We start from the raw sequence: 11,944 nt of genomic DNA, 5'->3' as shown, positions 1-11,944 counted from the left end.
TGAAAACCTGAGATTCATGGGTTTTGTTTATGGTTTTTTTATAGGTGTTATAAATCAATTAGTATCACTAATACAATAGAGTTTCACTGTCACTTGCTTATCAATGTCCCACATTTTAGTGCTTAACTCTAGATAGCATAATTATATCTACATTATATAATACACAAAGTGATAATGTAACAGGGGAGTCATTAGCACACAAATGCTACACATATGACATAAAATTCACAAATGTTTCCAAAATTCTAAAAATTGTTACCTCACTAACAATGTATAATTATTTTGTAAACTAATTTATGAATCTTGCTGCACTTCACTTCCTCACCCTGTATCCTGTATCCAAGCTGGGCTGCTGCTGCTGCTAAGTCGCTTCAGTCGTGTCCAACTCTGTGCGACCCCATGACGGCAGCCCATCAGGCTCCGCTGTCCCTGGGATTCTCCAGGCAAGAACACTGGAGTGGGTTGCCATTTCCTTCTCCAATGCATGAAAGTGAAAAGTGAAAGTGAAGTCGTACAGTCGTGTCCGACTCTTAGCGACCCTATGGGCTGGAGCCCACCAGGCTCCTCCGTCCATGGGATTTTCCAGGCAAGAGTACTGGAGTGGGGTGCCATATAAAGAAACGTCAAGTAGAGAGCACATGCAGTGATGCATATTGGCCACCAGGGGATGGAAAAGCCTAAAGATTATCAACAGAAAAGGACTAAAAAGGGACTAGAGCCCAGGACAGGAAGGAGGGAGGAGAGGGAGAAAGAAAGGGTCCGTCGAGCGGGGAGGAAGGGAAGGGAGGATAAAGAGGTGGCAGAGGAGGGCTGAAAGGAGGAAAAAGAGGTAGAAAAAGCAGGAGAGACAAGTTATTGAAGGGAAGAAATAATTTTCTCAACAGCAGCTTTTGACATTTGTCAGGGACCTTTATATTTTATAAAGTGTTATAGATACTGTTTCATTTTCTCCTCACACAACAACGCAGATAGATAATGATTCCTAATTACGTTTTTAAAGATTCTTTTTCAAGTACTGTTAATTTATGATGTTGTATTAGTATCAAGTGTACAGAAAAAGAATTCATAAATATATATACTTTTTCAGATTCGTTTCTATTATATGTTATTACAAGATACTGAATATAGTTCCCTGAGCTACACAGTAAGTTTTTGTTGTTTATCTGTTTTGTATGGAGTAGTGTGTATATGTTAATACCCATGTTTTATTTTATTTCAACCTGAAATATTGAGAATCAAGAAAATAGAATGCTTTATACATGACAATTTTGGCCACCTCATGTGAAGAGTTGACTCATTGGAAATGACCCTGATGCTGGGAGGGATTAGGGGTAGGGAATAACAGAGGATGAGATGACTGGATGGCATCACTGACTCGATGGACGTGAGTCTGAGTGAACTCCGGGAGTTGGTGATGGACAGGGGGCCTGGCGTGCTGTGATTCATGGGGTCGCAAAGAGTCGGACACGACTGAGCGACTGAAGTGAACTGAACTGATACATGACAAAATGAAGAGAAACATGCAGGAGTGGGGAATCAAAGAGTATTGAATTTTTACTATATATTACAGTTTTATTCTTCTATTTCTGTACAGGTAATTCTACAAAACCTGTCTCAGAAGAGTCCTCCTGTCAGACCTCAGACACAGACAAAAGGGTAAGATAGCAGTACTCAAAACTCAACAAAAGTCTGCCCTCAGGGACTTGGCATGCTAGAGAGAGGGAGAGAGAAAACAGGTAAGTAACATGCAATTTGTCAGATAGTGATCTAAATATTATGGAGAAAAATTAAGCACAGAAGAGACAGAAAGAGAGACAGGGAGGAGGGAGTGGTCGGGGAAGGTTTTGAGCAGCCTCTTCATCTGTAAAATGGGGCCAGGAGCCCCCACCTCCCAATGTTCAAGGAACAAATGTGTTATTATAGGCCTTAGCAAGTGCTGAGCAAATGTAAACAGCTTTCCTGCCCTCACTCTCTCTGTCTTGAATGACCTTGACATTTACACCAGGCCCCCCTTCCATGTATATAACCCATCTTTCTCATAAGCCCCAGGCCTGCCTCTCCATCTGAGGATGTTTCTGTCTAAGTGATGCACAGGTACCTCCGACACAACAGATACTGGGCTGCCATCGTCACCTGCTCAGCTCTTCCTTCTGGCTGTTCTGTCCCAGCAGTACTATTGCCCACCCCAGTCACCAAACCATGACCTTGGGATAAGCCAGAAAACTCACTCTCTCTACCCTACCTCCAGCAGATGCCATTTCTCTACAGAGCTGAGCCTACAGACTTTGCAGGATACGATAAAAATGTGTGGTCCCTTTATTTATTATTTATTAAAGTGGGGAAAGTGCTTTTAAAAATACTAAAATAGAAAGGTTTTCTCTTGAATCCTCCATAGCCTGTCTTTCCCTCAACTCATCATAGTGACTTTTATTTGCTGGTTAATACTACTGTAAGTAAAGAAAGATCAGACTTTTAATTCTTAACATGGATTTTACTGGACTCTACAATGTGCAATTTCAGTTTTAAATACAAATATCAGAGCACTTAACTCCTGAGTAAAATCACTAAAATTATGTTACAAGGAAGAACAAAATCTGACTACATGTTGGATTGGTTTCTTTTACTTTAAACTTTGCTTCCCATTGCTTTTGTTCACTAAAAGGATGATGTCTATACATCATCTGCCTGTCTCAGGGAACCCTGCCTCTATGCCTGGAAGTTAAACCAAAGCGCCTTTGTTCAGGAAAATATCCTGATCCTGTCCACCTGTAGATGGTTGCCAGAAAGAAAAAATGAAAACATCCCCTCATTCATTCCAGGATATATTTGTGAGATTAATGGCCTTTTTACTTTACTTCCTCACCTCCTCACCCTCTCTGTTCTATTATAGAAACAGGCATCCAGATCCCAGTAAGGTAGTTATTTTGAGACACTAGCCTGCTATCTGAGAAAATAGCCAGCTTTCCCAATACAGTTGCCATTCCTTGTCCCAACATCTCATCTTTATTGGTATTGATTGTTTGATTGGTTTTGAGTGTTTATTGGTTTACTGGTGTTGAGTGGTGAGCAGAGAAAGCTTGGAGTCAGTAACAATTACACCACTTAGACCCAGTAAAAGTTACGCCATTTATATCTCATAGCATGTACATACATTTCACTCTTACCAGAACAGTGGAAACTATGCACAAAACTAACTCCACTGCCATTATTTCTCTTCTTCACTTATATACCTTCTATGACACATTCTTTGACTTATTGATAAATAAGGAAGAATGAGAGGAAAAGGAAGGATGTGTTGCCCTATCTTTTCCTGACTTTCTATGTCATCATTTTCAGCATAAGTGTCACTCAGTCATGTCCGACTCTTTGTGACCCCATGGTCTTCAGCCACCAGGCTCCTCTGTCCATGGAATTCTCCAGGCAAGAATAATGGAGTGGGTTGCCATTTCTTTCTCCATTTTCAGCATAAGTGGTTGGCAAATACAAGGAAGTAGCACATGAAAGGGTACGATAGGACTGTGTTTCTTAGGACTTCATTGGCTTCTTTCCGCACGGGAAGCAAAGTTTGGTTCAAAAGGGAGGCATGGCCCCTAGGGCCTGTCAGCATCTCATTTTCTCAGTCGTATGTGCAACTTGTGACCTCATACTCAGTCTCAGTCTCGCTGAACTCCCCCACATTGTGGCTCCCCTGGAATTTTGTGTTCATAGGGCATCATAAATAACTCGAGTGGAGCTGCCAAAACAGTGGACACACTTACTGTTCACATACCCCCTCCTCATGACCTTGCTCAGGTGGCCCATTGGACTTCACTTAAAATATATAAAGATAAAATTATTAAGAATTTCAAGATGGCAACAGCAGAGTCTTAAACCAAGAGTGGCGCCCTACCGAGTATGGATCCCGTGACCCTGCACAGGTGACACACCTCTGAAGTCATCCTGTTGGGCCCACTGTGGGGAGGGCAAGAGGATCTCCATCTTGAGGCTGTCAACCATCTTAAGGCAGGATGTGAACTGGGCCTGAACTTTGCCCAAGAATGAGGAAACCATTGTTAAAGAAAAGCCAGGTCTCCGTGGAGACCTCCTTCCCCACAGATGGCAAACGTGTCAAACAACAAGGTTGGAGTTAAGGTCAGGCTGCCCCAGTTAGATTAACAATGAAGATATCCCCCTTGAGATCTTCCTCCCCCATCTCCACCAGTGGAAGAGGTTCCCTTCCCTCCTACTGCACCACTGAGTATGGTGGGAGCAATTGTGCCAGCATTATACCCACTCCTCCCCGGTGTAGAAGAGGAGAAAAAGGAAAAGCCAAGTGTTTAGAGATGGCTGAGGTCTACAAAGGAGCCACAAGAGAGAGAGGTTTCACAGGTGCCTTTCAGGGAGGTCCAAGCGGCACCATAGATGGGGCCGGCCAAGCACATCCAACCTGGCCCCACTCCTGTTTACTACAGACGTTCTCCACCACAGAGCTCTTGAACTGGCAAAGGCACACCCCTCCCTATTCTGAGAAGGTGCAAGGCACAATTCACCTAATAGAGACTACTTTAGGACCCACCATCCGGTGTGGGATGACATAGCCTAGCTTCTCCTCACCCCCTTCAGTATTTACCTGCTTGGACTTGAAAGATGGTTTCTTTTGTATAAGAGTGGCTCCAATTAGCCAAAAGATTTCTGCTTTCAAGTGGGAGGACCCTGGGATGGGTTGAAAGATCCAGATGACTTGGACTTAGCTGCCACAAGGATTCAAACATTCTCCTACAATATTTGGGGAAGCCCTGACAACAGAGCTCCTCTCCTTCCCATCAGATGCTAAGTGCCAGATCCTGCAATATGTGGAAGACCTACTTCTGATGGCAGAGACTTGTACTCAATGCTGGGAAGGAACTAAGACTCTCCTGGGCCTGCTAGAACAGGCCGGATATACGGTGTCATGGAAAAAGGCCTAAATCCGCCAGACTGAGGTAAAGTACCTGGGATTCGTTATAAAGGAGGGGAGGCATGCCTTGGGCTTAGAACGGAAACAAGTTTTCAATCAGATATGCCAGCCTACTATCAAAAGGCAAGTGAGAGAATTTTGAGGATCCATGGGGTTCTGCTGGATTTGGATACCGGGCTTTTCACAGATAGCTAAACCCTGGTATGCTGCCACTAAAGACCCTGGGAATGACTCTCTAATTTGGGGTCCAGAACAGAATCACACTTTTGAACTATTAAAGAGAGCCATAAAGGCCCCCACACTAGGCCTCCCTGATTTAACCAAACCTTTCACTTTGTATGTCCATGAGAAAGAATAAGTAGCACGGGAGTGCTGACACAAGCAATAGGCTCACGGTAGCGACCTGTGGCTTATTTATCTGAAAGGTTGGATCCTGTAGCCTCTGGGTGGCTCCCATGTCTGAGAGCAGTGGCAGTCACCACCATTTTAATGAGAGAAGCTGACAAACTATGGGACAGACTATTATAATAAAAGTGCCACATGCCATCGTCACTCTCCTAATGGGGCCTGGGGCAAGGTGGCTTTCCACCTCTCAGATGCTGCATTACCAAGGACTTTTATACGAAAATCCCCAACTTAAGGGTGGAACCCTGTCAGGCTTTAAACCCAGCAACTTATTTACTGGTGAGCCAAGGCACTCCCAGCCATAGTTGTGAGGAGATGCTAGAGGAAGTCTTTTCTAGCCGACCAGACCTCAGAGACATCCCCTTAAGTCAACCAGACGAGACTTACTACACAGACAGGACCGCCTACTTGGAACAAGGACACGAGAAAACTGGATACGCGATAACAACAGACGCAGTAGTCGAAGCAGGACGACTACCCTTATACGGGGTCCTGAAATTGGCTAAAGGTAAGAAGGTAAATATATACACTGACTCACGGTATGCCTTTGCTGCCTTACATGTACACGGGGCCATATATAAAGAAAGGGGGCTATTGACTGCAACTAGCAAAGAGATAAAAAATAAAGAGGAAATTTTGTTACTGGTGGAAGCAGTGTGAAAACCTGCTGCGGTGGCAGTAATGCCCTGTAACGGCCACCAGAGGGCAGACACACCACAGGCGAAAGGGAACTGTTTGGCTGATGGAGCAGTAAAACAAGCAGCTGTCTAGGACAATACAGCAACCAAACTTAGGGTGCCGCCTGTGGTGTCTACCCTACTAACCGCCCAAGCGGCCCCAGTCTATGACCCGGGTGCAAACTGAACAAGGAACACTGCAGAAGGACGGATGGTAGGAGCTCCCGGATGGGAGATTCTTCATTCCCTCTAGGCTGGCATTTCAACTAGTTACGGAATTCCATCAGTCCACCCATTTAGAAAAGACAAAGACTTATGAAATTTTAGCCCGCTATGTTGTCATACCATGTCTAACAGACTTGTGTGCCGATGCAAGCTGACGATGGGTAACCTGTGCCAGGAATAACCTGGCTCCGAGGAGATAGCCCCTCCCGGAATACAATTAAAGGGGACCACACCATTTGAACACCTGGACTTCACTGAGGTAAAGCCATGCCGAGGATACAAATATTTACTGGTGACGGTATGTACCTTTATATCCGACAAGGACTGAGAAAGCAAAGGAAGTAGCCCGAGGCATGCTGAGAGACATTATTGCTAGGTTTGGGTTCCTCAGAGTATAGGATCAGATAATGGGCCCCCATTTGTGACTGTTACTCCAATTGGTTTGCAATGACTATCAAATGGAAACTACATGCAGCATACAGACCACAAAGTTCAGGGGTGGTTGAGAAAATAAACCGGACCATCAAAGTAACTTTGGCAAAATGGGTGCAAGAGACTGGGGCCCCCTGGATGGATATGCTGCCACTAGGGTTAATGAAGATCAGAATGACAATCACCCCCACCCCCAACCTGGGGTATTCCCCCTATGAGATAATGTTCAAGAGGCCTCGCCCTCTTATTCAGGAAGTAAAAGGCAATCTATTATAGAAAGGAGGGATGGAGGTGTCTCGGCAATGGAACAATTGGGAAAGGTGATCTATGACCTCACCCCTTATGTTCAAAAAAGAATTCCATTTTCTCTAGACACTGCTGTACACCCATACTCACCTGGAGATTTAGTATGAGTAAAGGATTGGAAGCAACAGACACTGTCCCCTACCTGGAAAGGGCCATACACAATTGCAGTAACCACTTCCTCTGCAGTTAAAGTTGCAGGTATTACTCCCTAGATTCACCACACCCGGCTCAAGACAGCAGCAGAGGAAAAAGGACACTGGACCACCCATTCTAACCCAGAGGAGCCATTGAAGATCCGACTTGTCTTCCATTGGCAACCACAGATTCAGGATGGAGCCGCTGAGAATAATTCTGCTGTTCTTGATTGGCATGATGACCCTACCAGGACTGCAAACAGAATACTGTGTTCCTGTCCTGGGCCCACTCATATGCTGCTGCTGCTAAGTCGCTTCAGTTTTGTCCGACTCTGTGCGACCCCATAGACAGCAGCCCACCAGGCTTCCCTGTCCCTGGGATTCTCCAGGCAAGAACACTGGAGTGGGTTGCCATTTCCTTCTCCAATGCATGACAGTGAAAGTGAAGTCACTCAGTCGTGTCCAACTCCTAGCGACCCCATGGACTGCAGCCTACCAGGCTCCTCCGTCCATGGGATTTTCCAGGCAAGAGTACTGGAGTGGGGTGCCATTGCCTTCTCCAATGCAAACTTCCATAATACTTCTAACTGTTAGGTTTGTGGGGCCATGCCTTTGTCAGTGATGGGTGGACTTCCTTGGTGGGTGTCTCCCCTATGCAGAGGGGACTTTAGCTCCCTCTGCTCGTTTTTGAGACAGCAATGAGAGGCATTTGCTTCCTTGGTAACTCACAACCTGCCACTTCTTACCTGGCATAACCTGGGCTTTAACCAAATTGATCAAGGCCATGGGGTAACATTTGAGGTAAATGCAAGCCTTACAAAAGTGGCCAAAGCCTATACCTTTTACTTAAAAAATAAAAAGAATGAGAACTCAATGGCAAGTAAGAAGGGCCAATCCATCAGGTAATTTGAACAATTTTACCAGATATGGGATGAATATTTTTGGATGACCCCAGAAAAAAGTCAACCGATTATCCCTGCCCCTATCTGTTGGGAACAAAGGGAACAAAAAGCTGGATTTGCTGACCATTCCATGGATCAAAAAAAATTGAAATATGTGGGATATTTGTCCTCTGAGCAATGTGAACAAACATTAGAGGTCACTTATCACCCGGATTTATCAGCCCACTGGCCTGGCTCAGACTGGAAGTACAACCCTGGGATTAGATGGCACCCCTAACGGCACCCAATGGCTATGTGGATCAAACCTATGGCCATGGCTTCCAGTCAGTTGGGTAGGCCACCTTACATTACAGTTTGCCTTTGCTCATGGAAGTGTTAAGCCACCCTTGCAACAAGCCCCAGTAAATTTGCCTTACTTACATGCGCGTTGGGTAAGGTCTGTGTTTCAATGCTATGATTATACAACTGCCTTGTTCATACCATCTATCAGTTCAGTTCAGCCGCTCAGTCATGTCCATCTCTTTGCGACCCCATGGACTGCAGCACGCCAGGCCTCCCTGTCCATCACCAACTCTTGGAGCTTACTCAAACTTGTGTCCATCAAGTAGGTGATGCCATCCAACGATCTCATCCTCTGTCATCCCCTGCTCCCACCTTCAATCTTTCCCAGCAACAGGATCTTTTCAAATGAGTCCATTCTTTGCATCAGGTGGCCAAAGTATTGGAGTTTCAGCATCAGTCCTTCCAATGAATATTCAGGACTGATTTCCTTTAGGATGGATTGGTTGGATCTCCTTGCTGTCCAAGGGACTCTCAAGAGTCTTCTCCAACACCACAGTTCAAAAGCATCAATTCTTTGGTGCTCAGCTTTTATAGTCCAATTCTCACATCCATACATGACTACTGGAAAAACCATAGCTTTGACTAAACAGACTTTTGTTGGCAAAGTAATGACTCTGCTTTTTAATATGCTGTCTAGGTTGGTCATAGCTTTTCTTCCAAGGAGCAAGAGTCTTTTAATTTCATGGCTGCAGTCATCATCTGCAGTGATTTTGTAGCACAAAAAAATAAAGTCTCTCACCGTTTCCATTATTTCCCCATCTATTTGCCATGAAGTGTTGGGACCATGATCTTAGTTTTCTGAATATTTAGCTTTAAGCCAACTTTTTCAGTCTCCTCTTGCACTTTCATCAAGAGGCTCTTTAGTTCACTTTCTGCCATAAGGGTGGTGTCATCTGCATATCTGAGGTTATTGATATTTCTCCCGGCAATCTTAATTCCAGCTTGTGCTTCATCTAGCCTGGCATTTCACATGATGTACTCTACGTATAAATTAAATAAGCAGGGTGACAATATACAACCTTGATGTAGTCCTTTCCCAATTTGGAACCAGTCTGTTGTTCCATGTCCAGTTCTAACTGTTGCTTCTTGACTTGCAAACAGATTTCTCAGGAGGCAGGTCAGGTGGTCTGGTATTCCCATCTCTTTAAGAATCATACCATCTATAGGGACAACAGACATTACGATTAGAGCAGAAGCTCTAACTAGCTTCACAAAACAGGCCCTCCTGGATAATGAAAAGGCAATTCAAGCTCTAAATGAGGAATAAATACAAACAAGAAAGGCAGTGATTCAAAATCGGATACTTACAGCTGCCCAGGGTGGGACCTGTGCCATAATTAAAGTTAAATAATGTATATATATTCCTGATTTGTCTAGCAATGTATCAGCCACCCTTAACTATATAAAAAACCAGGTGAAAGCTATGTCTACTGATAATCTTTCTTTCTGGTCATCAGTATTTCCTTGGATCAAAGGTGAATGGTAAAAAAAAAATTATAATTATTTTGTTAATCATTATATCATTAATTTTTGGACCTTGTATTCTCTAATGTATAACTCAATGTGTAACCTCTAGGCTAACAGTCCTGCTACAATTGCATAATCCCCATATACAGTACTTACCTATGACTGACACCCATCATAAAGGATAAGATGAGCATCAAGAGGAGGAAATGTTGGGGCCGCTATGGGAGGGCAGGAGGAACTCCATCTTGAGGCCTGCCTTAGCCATCTTAAGGCAGGATGTGAACTGGGCCTGAACTTTGCCCAAGAAAGCAAAAGAAAGACCAGGTCTCCTTGGAAACCTCCCTCCCCACAGAAGGCAAACATCTCCGAAAAAGAGATTGGAGTTAAGGTCAGGCTTTTCCAGTTGGATTATCAACAAAGAGATCCCTCTTGACTATAATCATTGTTCCCCTTTTAACCTTGGTTGTTAATTCTCCCTGCACCTGCATGTTGCAAAACTAAATCATATACATCACAGAAGTTGCTAACATGTAACCAGTCACATAGTGAGGGGGTATAAAACCGGGTCTCTTGGAATCATCGGGGTCCTTGTTGGGAACCAATTATCCTTGGACCCGCTGGCGTAATAAACTGTACTCCACTGTTTTGAGTGTCCTCCGAGGTGTACTTTGCAACTCCAGATTCTCATTTTTTTCCCATAACAATCCTAGTCTCCTTGCTCTCTCTTGGACCTGCCCTCTCCTCTTCAGCCCCCTGGTTGCCATCCGAGTCACTGGAATCTCTCCTGCAGCTGTTATGATAGTTTTCCTACTTCCTGTTGCCTTCGCTGTTCTATCCTAAGAGAGTCTCATAAAGCATATATTTAATCTGGTCCTTCTAACCCCTCTCCTTCTACATCCTTCTGTGAAAATAAAGTATAAAATTCTAAGCATGGAGTCCGAGGCCCTCGGTGACCTGCCCCGGTCAGCTCTTCGATCTCACCTCCTCCAATCCTCAGCCCCCGACAAGTAGTCTTTATCCAAGCAAACATCTGACTGTTTGCTTGGTACTGGGTACTGTTGCCAGATTTTGTAAATAAAAAGCCAGGACGCCTATTTAAATTTATTTCATGCATATTTGGGACATATTAACCAAAAAATTGTTTGCTGTTTACCTGAAATTCAAATTTGAACTGGGAATTAACCTTATTAGCCACTGAATCTCTCTTTTCCTCCAGTTCATACCTCAGAGACCACCCCCTCCTGGAAGTCTCCTGGGTTTCTCACCACTTCCCTCATCGGAGCACCAACACCTTACTCTCCTTGGTCTGTGCTGTTTGGCCCCCAGCAGACCCGGGGCCAAACAGCATAATTTCAAAGTCTAGAGTCACGCTTCTCTAATTGTGACACGTCATTGAATCTCTTTCTGCCTCACTTCCTGCATCTGTAAAGTGAATATGATGAGGATGGTGGTGATGAGGGGTAATAGCACCTGCCTCCCAGGGCTCTTATAAGGACTCACAAGTTCATACATGTGTAAGCCACTGAGGATGACTGCAGACACATGAGAAATAGTAATTATTTGCTGTCTGAATGACTTGGCTGTGGATTCCCAGCCAGCAGGACCTCTGTTTAATTTATGGCACTCTTGGCTCCTAATACAATACCTGGGCTGCGAACGAGGTATGCTTATTGAGTGAAATTACCTGCTTCTCAACCTAAACTTTGAGAAGGAAGGATATAAAAACCTGATCTAAGGTTTTCCAGGGATTAAGAAGGCTCCTGTTGCTGGGCTTTATCCTCCCCAGGCCCCTGGGGGTCCGTGTGGGACAGTTCTCCAGTCCGGTCTCTGCTACTTCCACACCCTCCCTATTTTTAGACCTCCTCACTACCCTAGCTTTTCCATTCTCCTGTCTCACCAGCCGTGTTTGCTGGATATACAGCTGAACCTCGCTCTGCTGGTGGGGAAGAGGGGATACTAGGCATCTCCCTGCCCAACTTCTCCGGATCTAGCATCTCGGCCAGACTCTTTTGCTCCTGTGACCCAAGTCTGACAAACTCCAGAGAAGAAATATTTCAAAGGTGCTAGAAACAGGGGCAGCAGAGGAGAAAGGGGAGAGGAGTAAGAACCCGTGTGGGA

Source organism: Bos indicus x Bos taurus, chromosome 23 (genome assembly GCF_003369695.1).
Source record: "Bos indicus x Bos taurus breed Angus x Brahman F1 hybrid chromosome 23, Bos_hybrid_MaternalHap_v2.0, whole genome shotgun sequence".
NCBI classification, from domain to species: domain Eukaryota; kingdom Metazoa; phylum Chordata; class Mammalia; order Artiodactyla; family Bovidae; genus Bos; species Bos indicus x Bos taurus.
This window is presented reverse-complemented; position numbering follows the sequence as displayed.